The 24,654-nt window shown below is 48.3% G+C and overlaps 1 protein-coding gene across 2 annotated transcripts in view; it reads right to left on the bottom strand.

Annotated features, from left to right (window-relative positions):
• The window catches only part of LOC142792747 (irregular chiasm C-roughest protein-like), a 136,518-nt gene that overhangs the window by 66,837 nt on the left and 45,027 nt on the right, over positions 1–24,654 (bottom strand). For both annotated transcript variants that reach the window (XM_075885681.1, XM_075885680.1), the window contains exon 2: positions 7,658–7,720. The gene's annotated coding sequence lies outside the window, so the exon portion shown is untranslated. The remainder of the gene's footprint in view (positions 1–7,657; positions 7,721–24,654) is intronic.

Here is a 24,654-nt window from a genome sequence, read left to right as displayed (position 1 = left end):
TCGAGACAAGCTATCCTTTGCGGGGAAGGGCGGGGTTGGGTCGCAGAAGAAGAGAAGTCAGGCGAGAGGAGATTGCCGTTGGTGTTGGAGAGACATTCGAGCAGAACAGCTTGGCGTCCTCAAATTGAGTCAGCATTTTCCTGCTCCCCCCACCCTTCCTCCCTATCTGACTGGCGCCCTTTCGCTCGGAAGCAAATCTCGTTTGCCATGAGAAGATCCCGGCAGTGAGGAATTTCTCTCACCGTGGGCGCTTTTCTACGCCTTCTATCTTTACTCACCGCCAGAGGTCAGCAGATGCTACGAGGCCAGCTCCAGAAAATGAAAAAAAAAAACAAAAACAAAAAAACTGGCTGGACGAATGCGGAGTATTGAATAAACAAACAAAATAAAAAAACGAAGTTAAACTGGCCTGTTTACGTAGGCTGCTGGAGCGGTCGGACGGGAGATCTCTCCTGAGAATCTGCGCCTGTCGTGAGGTTTTTGCACTGAGTTCCGAGAGGTCACTGGCGGGCGCTGAACTAAAAAAAGAAAGGTCGCGCGGTACTCAAATTCAAGCCGGCCAGCTGAAAGCCTTTACGAGTTTGCATAGCTTCGATGCTGGTTAAGTTTCTAGGTATACTGTCGCGTCTTACATCGGAATTTTCATCACCTGAAAACGACAAAGTCCACTTGCACATCAACCACAGATTATCCTACCATGCTCACAAATAAGAGCGGAACTAATCCCAAAAGAAAGAAATCTTTCATTTATCGCTCCTAGCGCATAGCTACCGGGGAATTCCGTGCGGATATATATATATATAAAAGCTGATTAGATATCTTCTCCCGCTTTCATGAACTTTCATGTACATCATGGTGTTACCTAGATCAAATTTGCTGTTTTCTATGTCTCATTGCTTTGAGCTGCTAAAGAAAAGTTGTTTACTGTAGAACTGCTACCAAAACAGAAAGGCATTAACACCAGGTTAGAGACCCGAACCAGGAACGAATTTTTTGTCAGCTCGAAAACTTAGATTACGGGAAGTACGCGCGGTTTTCAACTGCAGGTTTGTGCTACAAAGAAATGTGTGATAGCTTTTCCGTTTGGTGAACGTTATTCATCACTGCGGGTTTTAGGAAAACTGATCTGTAATGTTTTGAAACAAGCTATACCTGCACGTAAACAACGATAATAAATATATATAGAAGGACGAGAAAAAGAGAGGACAGAGGAATTGAAGGCTAAGATTGAAGAAAAGGTCGTATCGCTCGTGATCAAAAATCATCAACCACCATTCATTTGTGAAGGCTGCTAAGTTCAGAGATTTTACTGAGCTTTGAGTAGAGTGGAGCACCTAGTAAGCGCACCCCGCTAGAAACTTGGTGATGATCTATCATAAACATTATGTACTACTCGACACAATATAAAACCTTTCAGCCATAAAACCTTTCAGCCGTAGGTCTCCGATGAACATAACAGTTTTTTTTTTGTGATACCATACGTGTAATCTTCACGACAGTGTCTTACAATGCGTGAAGCTTACATGTTTTACATTAACGGCCATGTGCCACACTTCCGAAGCTGTTCATTATCAAAGGGAAAATGGGCGATGTAAGGTTAAAATTGAAAAAAAAAGTTACTAAGAAAGCCAAGGACATTGCTGGTACGGATTTCGCAAATGGTTCTTTTGGTCAGCTCACAAAGTAAGAGCTTGCTTCGAAATACTTTCCTACCCATTTGCATACCAATTTCGTCATTGTATTCTCCCAAAAGAAATATGCACCTGTTGCTGTAGGATTACTGTTGTGTGTAGACAGTAAGTCCAGCGTCAAGTTTGAAATGCTGCAAACGTCCGCACTTTTGACTAAAATCCTCACCAGAAGTATTATAATTTACAATACGCTCTGGCATATCATGTCGCTACGCGAACTTGAATATGAAGACAACCTTTGCGATACAAAAAAAAAAGCGGCAAAAAAAAAAAGCTAACGTCATTTTCTCGAGTTTACACGAAACGCTGGCCGCCGCACCAGAGAACGGAGATCGTAAGCAAAGAGTGAAACTTTCTCGAGTCCCGAAGCGAGGAGCACAAAATTAACATAATTAAATCTTCCTTCACAGGGTTATACGCATGAGCGCCTTCTGTGGGCGGCTCGACTAGCACAAACTAATCTTTAGTTATAACCCCCTTAAGCTGCCACTTTGGCTCGATCACCGCTTTAATAAGACCGTGTCATAGAAGACTGTGTCGCAAACTTGAAATCTCATACATGCCCCCCCCCCCCTCCCTTTCTTTTAACCTCAGAACCGCTGAAACACGTCCCAAACTATGCGTTACACGCCAGTTTCGTGAAAGTATACTGCGCAGCGACACGTAAGAGATGCTTGAGGACGTGCTGCACTTGCAATGGCGTGAGCGAGAGAGGAAGAAGAGGGGGCTGGGTTGAGTGCGGCTCTCCTCTGAAAACAGCGCGAGAAGACGCCAGCAACGGTAGTCGTGCCACCCGTTACCGACAGCGGGCGGAGGGCACCGCGTATCCCAAGAAGGATCACGTTTATCTTGATGCGAAGCAGGATGCTTGCTACTTCGGGGCAGCAAACATGACGGGAAACTTTCCAGGAGGCTGACGGACGCACGGGCCGAAGCACGTGGAGAAAAAAAAAAAAGTTTTTCCAAGAAGACGGGCGAGGCTCAATGGCACGTGCCGCGCCAATATCGCCGGCACCCAAGCATACACCTTCCAAAATTAGGCGACCGGGTTGGCGTCGGCGAGCAAGGGGTGACGTCCCGCGCGCAATGCGACGCGCGCATCCACCCGTGTCCGTCCACCGGGGGCACGTACTCGTAAATTTTTTCGAGCTCCGCCGCGCACCGATGGAGGCGAGCGGGCAGCAGAGTGGAGAGGGGGTCAAGCCCCAGGGCTTGAGGAATGGCATCACCCAAGCGTGGCGGCCATTTTGTCCCTGAAAAGCCACGGGCGCTTGTAACTTTCTTGCGCAGCACCGTGGCTTGTGCTCGTCATGTCAAACGCGAAGAACACGGGTAATGAAACGCGATGTCAACGGTAGAAAGTAAAAGGATGGAGGGGGGAGGGTGCGTGTTAGCGTACGGCTCGTATTAAACGTTGCGACGCCATACACTGGCAGTATGTCACTACTGATAGACGCTAAAAAGCTGCGCGCGTCAGGATCGGTACACGAGCTGTTTAATTAACACACCTGTCCTAGCAATGTGTATGCGTTTTCCCAACACCTGGTTTACGTCATTTCGTCATGCTGTTCCACGCATACAAAAAAAAAGGTAAAATAATGAACGTAGGTAGACGCCTGACAATGTCACTTCTAGAGCTCTGAAGACTTGTGTCCGTTAACTGTTTTGTATTTCGAACTTAAGTCGGACGCGATGTGAGTGACTGTTCCTTTACCCTTTTGAAAGAAGCAACAATGTAAAAAATGAAAAAAAAAACAAAAAGAAAAGTTCAGTTGAAACACCACATGCATATTCTGAACCCAGAACGTTCTTAAAAAACGAACTCTGGTGATACAAGTGTGTAAACAAGCTATTTCTGTTTCGAAGGAGCCTTTTCTCATACCCGAAAACAAATCTTCCATGGGCGTCCGCATCAGTCAGCAAAAAGGTCAGTTTACACTAAAGTTCTCTATTCCCTCTAAACAACAGTTCAATCTAAGTTCACTGCAAGTTCAGCGCCGAATAACTAACTCACTCTACGTTCAAGTGAACTTTGGTCGCTGGGAATAGTGAAAAATAGAGTAAGGCTAGATTGCATGGAGAACAACAGAGTGCTCTTCAATAGAGTACAGGCCGCGCAAAAACTTACGATACAAGCATTTAAAACAAACAAGGAGCATTGAGGCACCTATATGCACTTTCGTGAGTGACTTGCGCTTTTCACCCCCCCCCCCCCCCCGCTCTTTCCACTCAAGCCTGTGCAGCCCGTGTCTCTCTGCAAGTTCGGAGGCGCTCGTTGGGCTCTTTGTTGACATTCGCCCCAGAAAAGCGTGCACGGCGCGCGTGGATTATTTCTGGCAACAATCTTGCCTTGCAAGGCAACGCGCTCGCCTCTTCTCGGAGCCATCCGGCCAAAAGGGCAGCGGCTGCCTCGACCGCCGCGCGCACGGAGAACATTACTGGAGTTTCTGCAAGGGATATTGTCTATGCGTCAGCCCAGGGAGATGTTTCTTTCTTTGACCTCGAGTGAACCGCGAGCAATGACATTTCTGCGAGAATGGACGTACGGTACGTGGAGTTTCGGAAGGATTGACATTAGAGCAATTGACTATTGACTGGCAGGGCAGCCCGAAACGAAGCGAAAAACACGCCAGAATAAATAACAAAACAGTTCCTCTCGGCTTCTTTGTTCTGGGTTGCAGCTAGTTCCAGGAATGAACCTGACGAAATATGGCGCGACAAATGTAGGTGGCGATCAAAACACAGCTTTTGCGACGTATTGCCGTGGCTCCAGCACACCTTCCGGCGCACACAGCCTCCCAGATCTGTTTCGGCGCCGCCAGGGGGTGCGTGTTCTATTCCACAACGAGCGAGCTTAGCTTGTTCGCAGTGTGTTGTTATAATTGTGATTTCGAAAACAAAATTCATGAAAGTTTAGGTCGTAAGTAAAGTATTCTAGAAAGCCTGCAGATAGTCTCCGAACCGTAAGCACAAAGGCAGGACAAGTGTACGTTTATTCCCGTAGCGTACTGTACCGATTACAACTCCCTCCATTTGGTAGGAAACAGCGTAAGGGTGGCCCACCACTGGAGCCGCACGCGTCGCTCTTTCGCTCCAGAAAGGGCCAGAACATCCATCGCATTCCGCGCGCACTCCGCGGGCATATCGCCGCGTCTCATCGCTTCGTCACCGGCTTCATGGCCGGAAGTCGTACTCGCTCCCGCACTCTTGAAGCAATAATCAACGGTGCCCCACACACCAGAGTGGTGCACATTCGGACCCGTAGGTGGACGACTATTATAGGTATAATTTCGAGACAGGAAGAAGGATACAGGACAGGGAGGCCCGTTGTCTTTTATATGCAGGTGCGTCACCCGCTTCGCAACACTCGCACGCACGCACGCACGCACGCACGCACACACGCACACACACACACACACACACACACACACACACACACACACACACACACACACACACACACACACACACACACACACACACACAGAGAGAGAGAGAGAGAGAGAGAGAGAGAGAGAGAGAGAGAGAGAGAGAGAGACATTCCGCGTTAATACCCGGGAAATTACTCCATAGCGGAACTTTCAGATGTGTGCTTCCCCTCGGAGTGTTACTGCATACGAAAGCGGTGGCGAGTGGATGGATGGATGTTTCGATTACACACTCCACGTGCACGGTTTCCTACGGGCGTAATGCCTGCTGTCAATACGAGACACGCACGCCGCAACACAGGCGCCAACGAGCGTTTGCACGCTTTGCGTACGCGACCTGAGTGGCGAGGCACGCTGTGCGTACAAGAGCGGCGTGATGGAAGGTAAATAAGGAGGCACCGTCACGCTCCCCGGTGAGTTTTCTCGCATACACAGCGCCGCACGGGTACCGGCAAAAATCAAAGTTTCCGCTACGCCCGAGCTGTGCTCTGGGTTTCGCTTAGAAGCAGCGAATCGACTGCCACGTCGAGGCGGCTTGGCAGCGCCGTTAATGCTGCAGGGACATGCTCTGGAACCATATTTTCTATGTAGATGTTCTGTCTTATTTATTTATTTATCTATTTATTTATTTATTTATTTATTTATTTATTTACGCTGTTAGACTATTCGGTTTGTTTGCAGTGTCGCAGCCATGTGTGCCATGCTAGCTTTCGTGCCGTATTTTCGCGCTACCCTCTATCTCTTTCCTCCTCCCGTAGGCGTAACCAGTCGTTATGCCCCTACAGCCTGCTCTCTCCCTTTTTCACCTTCTCGCTAATCATTTACCTCTTTTTGTTTTCATTCTCTCGCCATAACGTAAATATCCGGGACAAGCTGATATCATGCTGATATTTATTTGTGGACCTATATTTATTCACACGCAGTTCCTCAGCATGAAACTTCCTTGAAGAATACAAAGAAAAAAAATATTCGGTGAATCAGTATTTTTATGGTGTGAACAAATTTGTAATCATTGGGCGTTTTTATTGGTTGACTGATATGAATACTTCAAAATAATACAAAAACATATTGAAAAATGAAGTCGTATAAAACAATAAAGAACAATGTTATCTCGTACATATTCATTACAACAATAATAATAATAATAATAATAATAATAATAATAATAATAATAATAATAATAATAATAATAATAATAATAATAATAATAATAATAATAATAATAATAATAATAATAATAACAACAATAATAATAATAATAATAATAATAATAATAATAATAATAATAATAATAATAATAATAATAATAATAATAATAATAATAATAAACTATGCATAGCAGATTCCAACAATCGTAAATATTACAAAAATACAAAAAATCCCACTTTTTCAACCTTACTTTCTTTCTCTGCGTTTCCTAAACCCTTCTATGTGGTTTATCGAGAACGTTCACATATTCAGCCCGACATTTGAAGTGAAAGAGTTCGCAAATAATTAGCACGACAGCGCCAAGCTAGACCCACAAAAAAAAAGAAAGGCAAACTGACGAGCTTTCGCTTTTACACTATAGGGAGGTTATAACGAAAGAAAAACAAAAATCGGCCACGGGCACTCTATCCTGTCCTGAAGCGTGAATAGTGCTAACGCGAGTGAGTGGCACAGCGGCAAGGAGTGATAGATTTTTTTTTTCTTTGAAACCACTTAAGTTAGCGCGTGCCTCTTTTGCTATCGGTGTATATAGATGAAGAAGCTGAAATGAAGGCGTCCTAATCAATGCCACCTGTATAAAGCACCCCACATATAAAGTTCAGCGCGCGATTTCACAGCGGCGAAATCAAAAAGAGATTTCTTGATTTCGTACACGATCATTAAACTTCTCAGGGCGAGAACTTCCCGACAACTAACACAAGAGACGAGGACGAGCGCAGACTTTCAACTAATTTATTACTACTACTACGCACATATCTATGTTACAAAAAAAGTCTGCGCTCGTCCTCGTCTATTGTGTTCACTGTCGGGAAGTTCTCGCGCTGAGAAGTGTAATAATGGATTACCAACTAGCCCAATCCCACACTTCGTGCACGAAGTGGTTATGAATTTTTCACCCGATGACAAAGTGATTTACTTACTATCATAGGACGGCTACACTGCGAGAGGTCTAGACACATTTATAATTTCTCCAGTGTAGGAATGGCCACTGTTTCATCACCCACGAGTATACACCACAACCACTTTTCAGAGCAAGATGAAAACGGGAGGAGCACTTGGTTTGCGTGCTTTCGCAATTTACGTTAAAACGAACGCTCATCAAATCACCCAGTTCACTATCCTATTGAAATGCATAGTGTTTGGCCTCCCCCCTACCCCAGATTTTCCGAAAATAATTCCTATCTACGGCGCAACTACACTCCGTCACGCACCGCACGCGTGTGATTCGAAAATAGAGGAACAGGCGACGTAAAACCAACAACGCGGCTCAAAATCAAATTCAACTTCGTGAGCGGCAAAACGTCGAGGTATACGTTGCAAGAAGCTTACCAAGTTTCGTGCGTAGCTAGCAGACTGCCACTTCATAAAAACACGATGGCCGGGGCTGAGCTCCTGCGAAGAGGAATAGAAAACACGTAAGGACCAAATTCGTGTAGCGCTTCACAGTTGAGCAATACGTAGGCTCTCTGCGGAAGTGAAAACGTAGATAACGCGCAGTACACCATTGAGTGAGTGAGGGGAAGTGCTGTTCAACAACCTTTCCAAGCCCAGGATATAAAATACTGTGCTGAAAGGAAAGAGAAGATGCGGGGTGAAATGTATAGGGTTTAAAAAGATTAGCAGCCTGGTTGGTATCTCAAGCAGTGGATAAGGAAAATCAACAGAAATGCGGGAGCAAGCATCTCACAGCACAAGCCGCTGGAAAGAGTCACGTGATTAGGGCGTTTACCGCAATTACAAACAAGCAAGGACACCACAAAAACAGGAGCACACGAACTTTTTACACGATTACAAGTTAGGGGAAGGGTATCGGGACACTCTCAATTGATTGGTTGGTAAAACTTTGTTGGTTTTTGGTTTAAGCCTAAGCGCTGCATCATGGACTCTCTGAAGGGCTCACATCTGATACACGTCGTCGGGGTTTTTCAAGGCGGAGCACCATTAGGATTGGTTGGCTTGGTTCACCCCGTAACGAGGGGCATCGCCAGGGATCTAAGACAGTGTGTGTGTGTGTGTGTGTGTGTGTGTGTGTGTGTGTGTGTGTGTGTGTGTGTGTGTGTGTGTGTGTGTGTGTGTGTGTGTGTGTGTGTGTGTGTGTGTGTGTGTGTGTGTGTGTGTGTGTGTGTGTGTGTGTGTGTGTGTGTGTGTGTGTGTGTGTGTGTGTGTGTGTGTGTGTGTGTGTGTGTGTGTGTGTGTGTGTGTGTAATAAAGCCAGGATTAGCTATGAATCCAGCTTTAACCCTCGACGATAGAATTATTTAAACACGTTTTAATTGGCTTGTACACGTCAGGCGATTTCATCACGGGCAGTCACGGCGTTGAACAAAGTGCTCGTACTACAGGCGGAAATGTCTTTCGCATCTTTTTTTTTCTCCTTTCCCGTCTCGACACGTCGCTGCACGCTAGACTGTGCAGTCTGTCGCGACGAGCACCCGAAATAGGACCACACTGGCTCTGTATCGCGGCGCCCTTTTTTCGTCACGCGCTGCGCCAGTCTAGACTTCACCGTTACTGCAGCTGACTTCCGCCGAGCAACCCCAGGCGCCGATGCGCGCAGTAAAATTGGTTGCCTGCACATAGCATGACTCATGCCTTTAGTTTCAGACAGAGGACAAGGATTCACTAGAAAGGTATACAGTCAACCGAACACTCCCCTGATAGCGTAACAGATGCGATTCTGTTGGTTACGTGTTCATAAAGACCCTTTTATATATGTGCAGGGTATACCAGACATATGTTCTGTTGCATCCCCTACCTTATTTCTCTAGCTCCTACTCCGCAATAAGAAGTAGATAGAACCTAAGCATATGCGCATGCCCTTGTTTATTGATAGGCAAAGTACAGCTAGTCTGCGGCTGTGATGCGGAGTAGTACGCAAAGCTCAACAGTCATGCAATTATACCCCGAAGCTTAGCTCTCATCCCCGCACCCCCCCACACACACTAGGCCTAATACCTTTTCACGACTTCGAGCACCCCTCCAATGCACCAACTTGCGCTCATATATCCGCGTCGCACGAGCGTTTTCCATAACTCACCGCATCGCTATCCCTCTTTTGCTCCCCGTTCTCCATAGCTCAGTTATATCCACGTCACCCGACAGATGAATCAGACAGCACTTAATTACCACGGACCCTCGCACCGAGCTGCGTGGGGTTTCGGCGTGCCGCGTTCTTGCGCTTTGTTCCTTTTGTCTCTCGCACCTTCTCCAACAACGCTAGGTTTACAGTCATGGTGGTCCCTTCCCGGTGCGACGACGATTATTAACGTTCCAGAGTGCCGCCCGCGCCGCACATTCCTCCCGAACGAGACAACTCTTCCTCTTCGTCTCCTACTTTCCACTTTCTGTTCGTGCACCTCACTCCCGACTGCGCCCACGCGGGAGCTTTTTACCGGAGCTTATACGCCCAGCTTCTGCTGCTGCTGCTTCCCAATCGCCAACGCATTCTTCGGGCGAAATGAATGGCTCCGCGTAGCGCCCGCGTTGTCGCCGGACAACTAGCTCGCGAATCGAGTAAATTAGCGCAATTCCCTTACCGGCGAACGAAGACGCGTCAACAAGGCACCGGTGCGTTGCCGCTAACGAAGTGCACGCTGGCCTAATGATGGCATTTTCGGGCAGCGCGCACCGGTGTATAGGCCTAATCCTTTCCCGTTCCCCGCGTCGAGCGGTGCGAACGCCGGGATGTGCGACACAAGAAACTTATTTTCGTTTCTCTCTCTCTCTTTCTCCGGCTCTCACGAGGTGATCGGGCTATTGCTGCGTTGCTTAGCTTTGTCACCTACGCAGCGAACACATCGCTTCTCTCTCATCCTGATACTTATTTTTCGGGTCCCTTTCTGCCCGCGTCCCCGCTGCAAAGTGCCCCGTCTCTTTATTTGGTTTTCACTCAAACCTGAGCGCGAATGGGTTTCGAGAAACAACCGTAGGGAAATAACAAGAGTTATTCGTCCTGCGCCGGGCCCCCGCAGCTGTGTTTATATACGAAGGCGCAAATTGTTTCGCACGCTACCACAGCGCCTGTCTTCCACCCACCCTTGCTCCATGTATACGGTGCCCGTTTAGATCTGCCCCCCCCCACCCCCACCCCTATTGTCGCTGCTATTTTTTTTTACCCCGTGCAGATTGACCCATGGGACGTTTCTGTGCATTTGCCGGCGACGCTAGGGCTAAGCTTCGCGCGAGTATGAAGCCCACTTCGATGGCACCGGTTTGGATCCCACAGGGAAAGGAATGGTTTGAACGCCGGGCTCCTGGTGTATATCGGCACGTTGGCCTCCTCGACCTCTCGCTTTTCTCTTTAAAGGTATATTGCTATCCGGGCTCGCCCTTATCACTCAAAAGTTATACGATATGTACCAATGAATCTATCAATGTTGAGAAATGGTTACCGAACAACTAGTTCCAACTAACACGAAACATCACGCAATAGACAGCCCACATGGGAGTTTTCTGAGATGCGAAGCAGCTCTAAAACGCACATCCTACAGGGTGTAAAAGGAAAAAAAAATCAAGCTCGGCAGTGCATTTTTTGGGAGGTCACGCATATTTACAACAAAAGGGACAAGCATTATGGGGGCAGCTACAGGAAGCCTTCATTAGAAAGATTCATAAATGAGACAAGCTTGAGCGCGTCTATGTGCTCTGTGTCTATGTGTTCTGTGAAAGTCTCTTTTTCTATGATTTTTCCCTGGCGGCCGTAGCCGGCAATACTGGGGCGGTGAATGAGAGCTACGTCGAACCCGCTGGGGAGTGGTGGCTATTAACGGTGGATGAACTCCGGACACTGAGACGAATACCGAAGAACGACTGCAGCTGAGAAGTATGCGAATGGATTTTATGATTTGTAGACGCCAAGTTAACAGAAGAATGGGAACACAGCTCTTTATCGGACATGCATGGACAACGATTTGCAATACGGCAGGTTTAAGGATTACTCAGTGTTGACTGTTTTCACACTCACCGCAGGAAACCATGCATGGTAATCGGCGCTCATATATGGGAATTCTATAGCACGTTGAAGATATAGAACGATGACACATCAAGATGACGTCAACATAAGACAGTAGTCAGAAGAACGATTCAGCTGGTACGGGAGCGAGATCGACAAAGCACGTTGCGTTAAGTTGCACATAGCCCGCCTTTATACTGCCACGTGGCCGTGACGTTGAAGGCAACAGTCAGTGGGTTTAACACGCAAACTTTTATTCATGTGAATCTGTGCCCGGGAAACGAAAGGTGAAACTGCAAGCAATAGGCGCCGTACGTACACCGATAGCGGCTAACAAAGCGTCGGCCTTCTACAATCTTATCTGCGGGGAGATCCGTCGACATTTGTACATGCATGGGGGATCGAAAGAATTATCACTGGTGCTCGCGTAAACTTTCGAATCAACTTGATGATTCGCGTGCCGCGTGTAATCTTACACCAGAGCAGTGTGTTCAAACAACAGCGGACCTTCTAAAACATTGCGGTGCGTTATTCGCCGAGTGTTGCTATAACAGTGTTTGCGGGTTACACCCGAACACATCCAAGATAAACACCCGTTTCAATATCGTTAATATAAGCTAAAAGACGTTTATGTCTTCAGTTGTCTCGAACAACACAACCCTGAGCAAACGAGCACTGACGGACTGTTCCATCTACACCCACACAATGCATGTTTAATTTTTATTATTTGAAACAAAACCCGCAGCGCCACTTAGGCATTATTGCGGGGGGCACAGAGCCTCATAAAATGAATCCGCAGTCTTGCGGCCAACTACATCGGCTGGTAACGTGTTCCATTCAACAATGGATTGCGGAAAAAAAGAATGCTTAAAAAGATCCGTTCTGGGGTTGTATGGCCGTACTTTAAATATTCTTTCAGCCACACAAAGTAGCTTCAAATACAGGCAGGACAATGGAGCCCCATAGAAAATGTAAAAAAAAACAATAAAAAGTAGGAAACCATACATGAAAGGGAGCTTTGCAAGAGGCGTTCCCAAAGAAGATCAGGGAGTGGGTGAGCGTCAAACCACGCTATCAACGAATACGCGAGGTAAAGGTCAACACAACATTTCCCCATTTTTTCGACAACGGTGCAGTCCTGCATTGTGTGTGACGTCAAGAGGCCTTTTGAGGTCCCAGGACCGAGGTTCCCTGCGTCTCCCCCGAGCCCGCATACCACGGTTTAGGCGTTCCTCCTAAAGGCTACGTTATAGACTTATCATTCCGGGGTGCCTTCAAATTAGATTACTCAACTCTGACAATCCTTCTTTTCGTAATTTTTTTTGAAGACCACCCCGAAATATTGCTGTCATCCGACGATGGATTACAGAAGCGTACGTAAAGTAGCAGTAGCGATAAAAGGTCGTGCGCCAAGTTTAGTAACTGCGGCATGAATGTCTTCGTACTTTTTCGACCACTTATAAGGGCGCTGGCTTTACGACCCGTCAAGAAAGTTGGAAATGCTGACGGTGATGTATGTTTTCGCACTTGGATGACTTAGTGGAACTCGTCAGTGCAAGACGACGATATACAGCACTCTTCTCTTCGCGTCTGTCTCAGAGGTAGCGCGAGGCACCTGGTAAAAAGAAAACGCGTCATCTGATCTTCAGCTTTGTCGAAACATGGATGAGAAAACAGCAACAAAGTTTCCTATTCAGTCGTTATGCTAATACATTGCTCAATATCATTTCATCATTCACCACTATCATTTCCATTCCTTTCATTTATTCCCACTCTTAGCTCGTCCTAGCCACATACCGTCTTTGTATACACGCAAGGCCGCCACGAGCTCTAGATTCTCAGCCTAGCATAAACGCACTGTGAATGCCGCACTGTTAATGTCGCAAAAACGCACCGTCATTGTCGAAGTGCCTCTTCGAAGAGGAATAAATCTAGGTTTCAGTAAAAAGAGTTACCGTTTTTTTTTTTTTTTGCCCTGAAATCTGCTATCATGTCTCGCTCATCAAAAGGCAAGTCACATTCATGAATTCGCAGCGCAGCAACTCACAGGCGAAATGGGCCCACGTGGAGTCTGAATTATACATCTTTTCACAGGAGTGAAAAAGACACCGCCATGATGGGCTGCGCGCGGGAGTACAAATGCCAAGGGCCCAGCCTTGTCAGAGCATTTTTGAGGGGTCACGCCAATTTGCGCAGCCCAAAAAAAGACCATGGCGGCGCCCAGGGAGGCGTTTTTGAAAAGGTCCTTAAAATAACAGCAAAAAAAGCAATGCACGTGATGCCATGTTTCAAGCCCACTCGATTTGTTGTCTCGAGAACTCGGTGCATTGAATAGTGCAAAGATTTTATCATTACCTGTGTGGGCGGGTGTACTGCTTAATGTGCTGTGTTTATCTCTCTTCCTTCTCTCCTCTCTATCTTTCATCTCCCCCATCCCCCTCCCATGCGTAGGGTAGCAAACCGGCTGCTTATAGACTGGTTAACCTCCCTGCCGTTCTATTCCTTTTATTTTACTTTTTCCCTAATTATTACCTGACAAAAAGTTCCATCACATATTCAGTAAATGGGCTCAGCTTTGAACACGATCTATTGAATCGTTTCTGTTATGGCAATTGATGGTAAAATAGTTTTATTTTCCGTCGCCATGGTACTATTGTTTTTTATTCCATCGCGCGCTACTATTGTAACTGAATTTTGTGCAAGTATTAGGTAAGTTTAGCGGTTCAAGTATTTTCTGTTTCAAAAGTGAGTGAGTGACCAGAAGAATTCTTTATTGAGGCAGCAAAAGCGCTGGTAAAGGCGAGAAAACAATGCACAAACACACAAACACTCTATAAATGAGTTCGCAAGATAAATAGCGAGCACGAGTGTTTGTTCTTGGGTCAGTCGGTACATCAAGAACCTGTGAATGGGAGTTTACCAGCGAATGCACATAACACGTTCACAGTCGTCGGGCACGGCCGAACTTTCAACGGTGCTTTATCGGAACGTACGTTGCCGAACAAAGCATCCCACGCGTGCGTAGACAAGAACCACGGCATCTCACCACGGTCGAAAATTATTCCGAAGCGGCGGCTTGTCACACGTCGGGGGCTCACTGTTCCGAGCCAGCATCTGACGTCAGGGGCCTCTTCTTGCCATGCGTGGATCCGGCGCGCCCCGACAAGAATGGAGTTCTCCACTCGGGAAGGTAAAAATAGAAGTCTATCTCCATTGGCTGCTCGTCGGGCACAACAGGCCCACAAAAAGTCAAAAGAGAGCGTCTCGAGAAGCGCACAAAAGCAGCCGGCGGCGCCGAATGCGGCGGGCACTCGTTTTTCAAGGCAGTGATATGCGCACGTGCACCGTTATAGCGCCAAGCTATCAGCGTCTGCCCGGACTTCTCGTTAGCCGACTCGGGAGGCACAGGCGAAAAGTGCAAACGGCTCCTGGGTGAAATATGCGACGCTGTTTACGCGCTTCGGTCAAGTCCTTGTCTCCCGGAGTGCGAATCCCGGCACCTCCCGGACCCTGGGCTGCCGAGGTAACGACGCGTCCTCGCAATGAATTGGGCGAGCCAACCCCTACCGGCGGTGCCCGTGGGCGAACAGGAAACGTACACTCCTATCCCGCTGGTGTGGACGAGATCGATGGCTCGTTCCCCGAACGGTTCGACCCGCCTGGAGAGCACCACGACGCGCCCGAGACAGTCGCTTCGTTTTTCTCCTTCTGTCCCCGTTTCGCATCTGCTCTGTCCCTTCTTTTGTTTTTTCTTTAGCGGCACTGTCCTTTTTCCTTAGTGAGACGCCCTTCTTTGGGCGTTTCTCCCGTTACTATTGCCTGCCCACCCGTCGGTCTTCTTCCACACCCATTCGCTCATTCTCGCCCTTCTAGTGCCCCCTCCTCGGGCCGATTCCGTGCCGAATGGGGCTCCCTCCGCCTGATCGCCGCCGACTAATGCGGTAATTGTTTTGCTGGAACGAGTCCCCAATTTCCGGTCGGAAATCCGACACGTCCGCTCATCGTCTTCAGACGGTTCCTCGGCGGCACAGTCGGTGAACTCTCCCCACTGCTTCCGAGATGCCCCTTCTACCTTCCTTCCTTCTCACACTTGGGAGACGAATGCTGGGTCTTTTCGCCCCCCCCCCTCTCCTTCTCGGTCGGTTCGGAAGACATTTGCGGGCCAGACCCGTCAGTTCGGCTCGCCTGCTACGACGCTCAAGCCCCTTTCACCTCCTATCCCTACCCGCAAAGCTCTGTCCACGCTTTGCACACGCCTGTCTCTCTCTCTCCCACTGTCTTAGTCTCCTCGTACTTTCTCCTTCCGTTTTGATAACGTGCGAGCAAGGGTGAGAGAGAACGCAGAGACTCGGGTCGGCACCGGACCCCGCACCCGTGTGTCGCGCGCATCTGCCATCGACAGCCGGCCACATCCCGGAGGGCCGCACATGCCCGACGACAGCCCGTCATCGTCGCCGGACCCGTCCGCGCGTGCAGAGCACGCGCCAGCTCGCGCCGGGATCCCCGATCGAGGATTCCTCAGCGCACCCTCTCCCACCTCGCACTTGTGCCCGCGGTCTCCATTCAGCGAGCCGCGCCAGCGAGGCACGCGCGTTCAATTCGAGCCTCCCTCCGTGCAACGGGGCGGCTAGTTAGACGAGTGTCTGGCGTTGAAAGGATGGAAGCGCCGCCATTCAACGGCCTTCTTCCCCTTTCTATGAGACCGCCGGCCACGATTACGATCTTTTCGTTCAGTTTTGGCAGCGGAACACGGGCCAGCGTTGGCTCGCGTGTTTTCAATTTGCCCGTACACGTGGGCCAGGCTGCGAACCGGAAGCGAACTTCTGTGCTGCGCAATGCAAAGAAAAAGGAAGAGGGTTCGACGGAGCGGCCGCCCTACCGCCGTCACCGTTACTAAACTTGAGTTGGGTGCCGTCGGCTCGTCTGTGGCGCACGCTCTCTCCACCTCCCTTTCTTTTCCGTTTCTCGTACGCTCCTCCGGATGCCTTCGTGCTCATTCTACCCCTTCCCTCCTTCTTCCCCCTCTCCCCTTGCTTCGTCTGTCGGCGCGATCTCTTCTGGGCTCTAGCCGAGTAAAGGTGAACGCCTTTGCTCCGTTCGCCGAAAGGCCACAGCCACGCTTTGTTAGAGCGCCGTCAGCTAGCTGCCGTGGGTGCTCCTTTCCGAGAGAGCTCAGCAATAACACTTGAGCTAACGTGGAGTGGCTCTATACAATGTTTTTGTTCCTAACAGGGGGAGCGGTATCATCAAGCAGCGCCCACTCAAACCTAACGTTATTGTTTGTTCAGCCTTATTATTGTTAAAAGAAAACTCGGTTTACGTCCGTTGCCTGCAGAAATTTGTTTGTTATTACTCTACATATCTGGTGCGGTGGAGCGGGGAATGTTGCTCGGTCGTAAACGCTTCGACCAATATGAAGGGTTTGTAAACCACTCTGCGGTGGGTTTAAATAACGTTGAGATTCCGGAAGGACTATATTTTCGACTTTCAATAGGATGGAAACAGGAGCTTTTATTTTTTTTTTCGCAAAGAACTAAAACAGTGACCTCAAAAAGGCTGCGCTATTATAATATATTCAAGGAAGCAGCGAACTAAAACCTTAACAAGTCTGAAAGTTGTTTGGAGACTACAGCTTGTTAACACGAAGTCCCACGATAAAACATAAAGAGACAATGACTAAAAAAGTGACTTCTTGCTGTCGGGGACAGTCATAACAAGTAAATTTCGCTCTTCAACGTGCGACTTTTCTTTTCACTCCGACACTTTTAAAACTCACTGACTTGGTATTGCTTAATATTTATTTATCGTGAAGATACTAATGCCAAAAGTGTCACGTCTAAGACGGAGAGGTCACAATCATATGTCATCTAGTGCGCGTCTCCGCACAAGCACAAAACATAAGCCGACAAATCAAGTCATGCGAGTGACTTGAGTGCATCCGCAGGATGAATACACCTTCACGCGTCATACATGGAGCGAACATAGATAGCACCGTTAGAGTACTACTGTACACTCATAAGGGTGTACCAAATTTGTATTCCTGCTTTTGACATAGCGACAAGCACGAGTGCATATGGCTACAGAATATTACGCCATCTACTTCAAGTTATTTGTTCGTACTACACATGATTGCTGGTATACCCCGGCAGCCTACAAGGTGAACATTGGCAGACGGCTAACTGAATATTCATAACTCTTATAAAGGAGTAAGCTGCGCCTCTGTGCAACGCTATAGAACAAACACGGCAGCACGAGCCGATGATTCGCAGAAATAGGAAAGTTGCGTCAGCCTCGGGCGCCGGCCGTAAAGGAGAGAGACATGAGCGGCGTTTGTTGTGTCTGCTGGCGCTGACGAACTTTGAACTACGCCAGCCCGAACGGAGGGTCAGAGAGGAGCGCGTTTTTGCAAGTTGTGTTGATGGAAAGGGTGCGCGTGGTGGGATATACGCATTTTTCCAGACAGACCGCGAATACAGTGAGAGGGTCAGTGAGTAAATGGCTCTATTTATGATGCACTTGCCATTGGGGGACCAAGAACCCTTTCAGCGAGATTATATTTTTCTATTCCTGTCACGGCGCCGTTGGTGTTTTGAAAGCCTACCCCACGTGATGGCATATGCGCGGCTCTTGCACCACCTATTCAACGGTTTTACTTAAGAAGAAGAAAAAAAAAGAGAGGAAAGAAGCGTTCTGTGGGAAAACCGTTTCGACCGAGAATGACAAGGTTTCCTCTTGCTTTCACCACGTGTCACTAATCCCTGTTATGAACGCGCTAGACTTGTGCAGTGCTCTTCTTGCCCTTGCGGGCTTTCCTTTAAAAGACGCTGCACGCCAGAGACACTGCGGGGCACGTACCTCAGACACTGGATGCGTCTTAACCGCGGAGGTGAGCCCTCCTTTTCCTGGGCGTGTAAAAGGCCGGCGCAGCTAGCGTCGAGTTCCCACCTCGTCCACGCTTTGTAAATACGTTGTCAATTGAACGATTTCTTTCCTCTGGATGCCTTGCCACTGCCTGGATGCGCTCTGCCCAGACCATTGGATCTTGCGTCATGCTACCCAAGAGACCCTAGAGCCTCTCCGTAACGTCCCCTAAGATATAGCAATTGAAATTTTGAGTATAAGTATTTCTTTTCTGCCCAAATGGCGTCGTGCTTCCTTCCCCGTGAATGCACGGACGTGCTGAAAGCTCAATGAATGTCGATGCCTGGCGTCTTCTTGTGTCACGCCTAAACGCACAGCTGAGTTCAACCCCGGGTGCACATCGGCGAGAGATATTAAAAATCAAGCAAATTTTATCATCGAACCACTGCTTTTTATCCTGCAATACTATAAAACCGAAACGATAAGCATAACTTCGAAAACGTCAATGTGATTCGAGGTAAAACGAGAGGCGGGGCAGGATGCGGCCCACGCTTGTGTGTCACGCGATGAAAGACTACTGCTGGTTCTCGTCTGTCGACATCCCGCACAAATGACGAAGATGTTGAGTGGAGTATGTGGGGGCCGAAAGCAGCGAACGAAAAGAGATCACCGCGCATGGTCTTGCCTGTTCTAATTCCGCTTCTGCGCGTTTCAACGAATTTCATTCTTATTGTGTACATTCGCGGGCCCACGTCCCTTCATGCTATCGTGAAGCACTCCACTACGCTGTCAATACTCGTGTGCGTATTTTTGTGGGCGCCAGCATCCTTTCTTCCTCCCCGCCCGCAAGAAAAAAAAACGTGGGCATTGAGAGAACGTCGCCACATCATACGGCAGTGCTTGCAGTAAACTGAGAAGCTTCCCGAGTTCCATCGTTGACGACGATGGTGGAAAGCTATAGTCGACACACTGTCGCCTCTTCTAAAGAGACATATCACAGCTTTAGGACGCAGCAAGAGACAATTTAGGCGCAACAACCATTTTGCCAGAACAATTATTGCACGTTCCTACACGCCCGCGCTGCCGGAGGCCAACAAAAGTCGAGCCACCGTGGTCGAGCGAAACGTTGCCCCAGGAACGCGATTTCTAATGTTCTTGTTTTACTTCTAGCGCCGCGCCACATGCGTTGTCATTCAGAAGCCTTACCCCCAGAGCTTTTTCTACACTCTCCCCCCTCAACCCTCCGTCGTTACCACGTGTGGCGACCAGCTGTCATTCAGGGAAGGGCTGGACCGTGGACTTCTCCCTCTGATGCTGGACGTTCGTTCAAGCAAGCTGGCTCCGCCGCAAGGCGAGTCGTGCTGCGGCGCAGCACCCACATTTACGGCAGGGGATTTGATGCATGCAGCCGTCAAGGTTATTTCTGCGTCGCGCTCGGGGAAATTCTCGGGAAATAGGATTCGAGATCGTTCGCGGAGACAAAAGGAGGTACGCGGTTGATGCTTGTTCGGTCGCTCGCCAGGGCCGAAGAGTGTCCTTGTTCTTCACCACATCTGCGCGTGTCGCCGCCGCGGAACGCTGGCGGCACTGCCTCTTTGAGTCGCCGTTAGTCGTCTAGCCCTAACATGCTTTTGCCTTTGTTCCGCAGCTGCCTCTCATAAGCACCCCGCCTAGAGAGGGTCGGTGTTGACCGAGTCTATATTCGCACCGAGGTAGGGGACACTCAGGAAGAGGGGTGGGTGGGTACGGGTTGTCTCGAAGGGGCGCTCAAACAGTGCCTTATTGTACTCGGGGTCGGAACACCGGGGGAGGGAAGAGAGGCTTCACTCGAGCGTGCTACGTGTGCGCATGCGTTTGTATGTCTCGTTGTCGTAGCGAGCACGTGCATACTCCCCCCCCCCCCCCTCTTCGACCAACATTCCACAGTATTTTTGCGCACCGTCATTCACCTATACATACTCAGAAATGGCCTTAGTAGGGCAGATTGCACAGTGCCGTTTTTGTGTTTAGATTCCAGGTTCCGAAAATTACTTCCAGACCACGACGCAGCTATCCTAAGCAGCCAGACTCATGGCCAAAATCTTTGTCCTCAGTAATGTGCCACATTTTCATTATTGTTTTTTATTCAACAAATACTATATTTTGCCTGAAAGAATATCCACGAAATGTGTAGTTATTGCACTTTTTTTGTGATGTTACATTTCTGTCACTTTGGGGCGAAGTTGAGGCGCGGCCGCACAAATCGTCCATCTAGGGCGAATCTTTTATCATGCTCAATGACTGGTTTGCACCATACGATCAAATGGTTAAAACTTCTTGGAAAACTAGTCACACCTGAGCAAAGATTCGTTGAAAAAAAAACTAGAAGTGACTAATCGTGCGAGATTATAGTACGTGCAACCGTAATAAAACCGAACTAATGCTGCAATGATAACATTTACCACGGAACTAGAAAAAGAAGTTTTCAGCAGAGACCACAGCAACGCGAACTTCGCTGTTTTGTGAATAAGTATTTCACGTTAAAACCGAGGCGACTTAACCACGGGATATTGGAAGCCTACCAGTATTTGTATGGTTATCTCCAGGAACTCGACTACCATACATTATCAAGCAGACGTCCATCCGGCGACTCTCACTTCCAGCTTCGAACTGCGCCATCTCTACTACCACGACGATCTCGGAAAACTTTGTTCCGCCATCGACGCATTCTCGTCACATCTCCGAAAGGCAAACACCCTCGCGTTTCTCCCAGAAAAGCCGGCTTACTCTGAGCCCCCCCGCGACACGCGCTCATACGTACGGGGTAGCCCTTGAATATGAACGTGTTTCGAGCTGGCATTATTTTCCGCCCTGTTCTTCGGGGCGTTTTCTGTATGGGTGCGGCAGTTTGCGTGCTCCCCACGTCTGAGCTCGGCAATCCGTCTTAGCTGCAACTAGCATAGAAAAACGAGCGGAGGAGAGTGATCGCTGATTGATCATTCGGGACCCGGGTGCGCAATAAACGTCGCCCGAATCTCTTCCAATTTTCGTATTGCTCTTTTTCTCGCTGTATATATCAGGCGTTGTCTCCGCTGTCACCTTTCGCATGGCATGCCGTCACATGTTGCTTTTTTTTTTTTTTTTGGTGAGACTTCAATCTCCCTCCCGTTTCGCCACGGCCCAGCCGCAACATTATTGGGGCGCCTCCTCAGAAAAATCTTTCCCTCTCCGTTTCCTCCTCTCCTAACATTATCTTATTTGGTTCGCGCCACCTCAACATACGGGACCAACACCTCACCCATTGCAATAATTGAAACAGAGAGTGGCTGCTACGCAACGTCACCGACGCGGAGGAAGAAAGAAAGCTAGACTAAAAGCGGAGTAAGTTGAACGAAACAGGAAAAAAAGGGCCGGCGGTCCGGCGAAAGCAAAAATACGTGGCATGAACGGTAGGTGCTGCAGTGTTTCCCCGGTGTCACACACACCCACACACCTCGAAGCCTTCATCAACCTGATTGCTTTGGAATTATACTGGCTGTCGCGTTCCAAGTTTTTTCTTTTAACCTGTTTTACTTCTCTAAATCTCTTTGTGCATTTGTAGCTGTCACCTACGTTTTTTACGCGTGCGTGCGTAAGGTGGACACAGATAGCGTCGCATTTTTAGATTGTCTGAAAAGAGCTGGAAGAAAAACTTGGCCCCTTGGCATCATGCGCAACGTAAATCTTTCTGAAATCGCAGACAGGTTGCGTGGAAGGCAAAAGCGACCGATGTTACTAAAGAATGCAACTGCGAAAAGCCATTCTTTGGTGTGTTATGTATAGGCGGTGAAAGAGACCGAAAACTCCTTATTATTGAAAAGCAGGACGCGTCAAAATGAATATTTTACTATTCGCAGAGAATGTGAGAGGGGAAAGTGAAAGGTTGGCAGTAGTACGTAAAGACATTGAGGAATCGTAGCCTGCCCTGTATGGTATACGTGCCATAGTTTCATATAGATAACTTGCACATGACGTTATAGAACCACTACATGGCTACAACATGGCGGCTTAGATGACGTCAAGTAAGTATGATCACGGGGCCAATATCGTGATTTGTGTGATAACGACGTCACTTGAACATTATTGGACCTCTGTGAATGCATGGCGAAATAACCAGTATGGAATGTATTGATAACACTAACGTGACGCAGCGAAGTTCATGCACGACAATGTTGGTGCTGCAACTTGGCCATTTCAGCGACGTCTATGCAAGTCACCCCCATTGCATGCTTGTAAACTGCGGTAGGTGCGGTCGACATATTGAGGCGCTTGTAGCGACCTCATGGCACGTAGGCTCCGCCCAGCCCAAAGCATGCCAGCGCCATCTTCGATCACGTGACAACAGGCACAACAGCTGCAAAGTTGCCTCAGAGCACACGCGGAAGGCTCCTCCCCGACGCACTGTGCTCGGAGGCAGCTTTGCAGCTGCTGTGCCAGTTGTGACGTCACGTGATCGAAGAGGGCGGTGGCTAGCTTTGGGCTGGGCGGAGCGTACGTGACTCGTTGCTAGAAGCGCCTCAATAGAAAGTTATAGTATACCGGGCTTACCGTGATACCGGGCGTACCGTGATACCGGAATCGAAGTGCGCATGCGCAGATACGTACGTTACGCGTACCGCTTACCGTACGCGCGGTATTTTTCAGATTTAAGGTAGCGTAGGTGCACGTAGTGTACGTAAACATGGCGGCGCTCTCGGACGCCCGCTTCGAAGTGATTTTGGCATATTTGTTGAAAGATTCACCTTGTTCGCAGCAAAAGACTGTTAAAAGTGGCTTCGCTTGCCTTCAATTAGCTTCGATGACTGAGTATTACGGATAAGTTGGCGTAGTTTTTTAGATAGCTTCCCATTTCGAACGCGTCTAGGCCTAACCACAAGATTGATGCAAACAAATCAGCAACATAATTTTTTTTTCGCGTTTAGAGCGTGGTTCATATTTATTTACTTTTATTGTCACAAAAATAAACTTCTAACAATGCTTCGCGTGGTGGCATAGGCAAACATTCTCGTTTTCTTTTAATTTTCACTGTTTAACTTATTAACCATCTAATAGGTGGCGCCACCATCCCACTTGGGGGCACGTAAACCACGTAAGTGCTATTTCGCTAAACTATAAGACGCTGCCTACAACGAACGTTTGCTGCACGGTAGCGCCATTCCCTTAACCTACGCTATCACGCTAACGTTAAACTATAGCTGTCTAATATGTGGACGGTGCCTATCGCTGAAGATTAACACCAGAAGTGAAGTAAGTTAAGCTTTGTCAAGATATAATGTGTTCGCCTGCGCTCATCACCAGATGGCGTCACCATCCCCGCTGGCCTAAAGTTCCTGTATATGCTAGGTAGCAGAGTTAGGCGTAAGTCTGTCACGCAACCACAGTAGCTAGGCGACGAAGCCGCACTCTGCTTTTGCAGGCGACATACCTACCGTGTCGCCGATCGAGATGTCTGACGTGTCAAAGACTAGTGATTAACTAGGCTGTGCCGATCTTGCTGCAACGGTTTCGTCAAGAAAAAAAAAAAGGCTGAGCACCCATTTTATCGCATTGCATTATTGCTAGCGGCGTTTGGGACGATGGACAGACGCGTAACTGTGCAACCTAAATTGTGGCATATACAGCAACTCTATGCCGCCCCTGACTATGCGCCCTAAGAACGTAATAATAATAATAATAATAATAATAATAATAATAATAATAATAATAATAATAATAATAAATGGAGTTTCAAGTGCCGAAATCGCCATATCATTATTAGGAACGTCGTAGTGGAGGGCTGTGAAAATTTTAGCCATCTGGTTTTCCTGAACGTGAAAAGGAATTACACGTTAAGAATCTGGTTAGGCATTTGGTTTTCCTTAACGTGCACAGTAGACAGGCCTTTAGCATGACGAAAGATATAACGCGAAAACAGAACGATGCCACAAAGACAAGAAGGACACTTCTCGCGCTATAACTATCGTCATGCCACACCCATGCACTAGCCGAAGGTGCCACACTTCTAAGGGCTTTTAGCGTTTCGTCTCCACCATAATGCAACCTCCGCGACCGGGAACGAACCCGCGACCTCCCGGTCAGCATTTAAGCACCACAACCGCCAAACAACGCCGTGGCGGATCCCTGTAAACCGGTGTTTCGCTAACACCTCCCCAAGCTTGCAGCTGAGCTAAAGCTCTCCAAGTTCACATACGAAACAGACATGAACACAGTCCGGGTACACACAATAAATAAAAGTAAATAGCCGAAAGAAAGAAAAACAGAGCACAAGCCAATCGAGACTGGGCTGCAGCGCACGGGGTCATTAAGAATGAATGCCGCCCGTCCTTAGAGAGGATTCACTACGAGCGCGACCCCTTGTACAGCATCGATCACGTGTCTGTGTGACCTCACCTTCCCATGATTCCTTGTGTCCTTCCCAACCCTTCAGACATTCCGCGTCTTTATTACTTTGTTCTACGTCGCCGTCTGTGCTGTTTTGACACCGAACGTCGTGGTT

The sequence above is a fragment of the Rhipicephalus microplus genome, unplaced genomic scaffold (genome assembly GCF_043290135.1).
Source record: "Rhipicephalus microplus isolate Deutch F79 unplaced genomic scaffold, USDA_Rmic scaffold_242, whole genome shotgun sequence".
Taxonomy (NCBI): Eukaryota; Metazoa; Arthropoda; class Arachnida; order Ixodida; family Ixodidae; genus Rhipicephalus; species Rhipicephalus microplus.
This window is presented reverse-complemented; position numbering and strand designations above follow the sequence as displayed.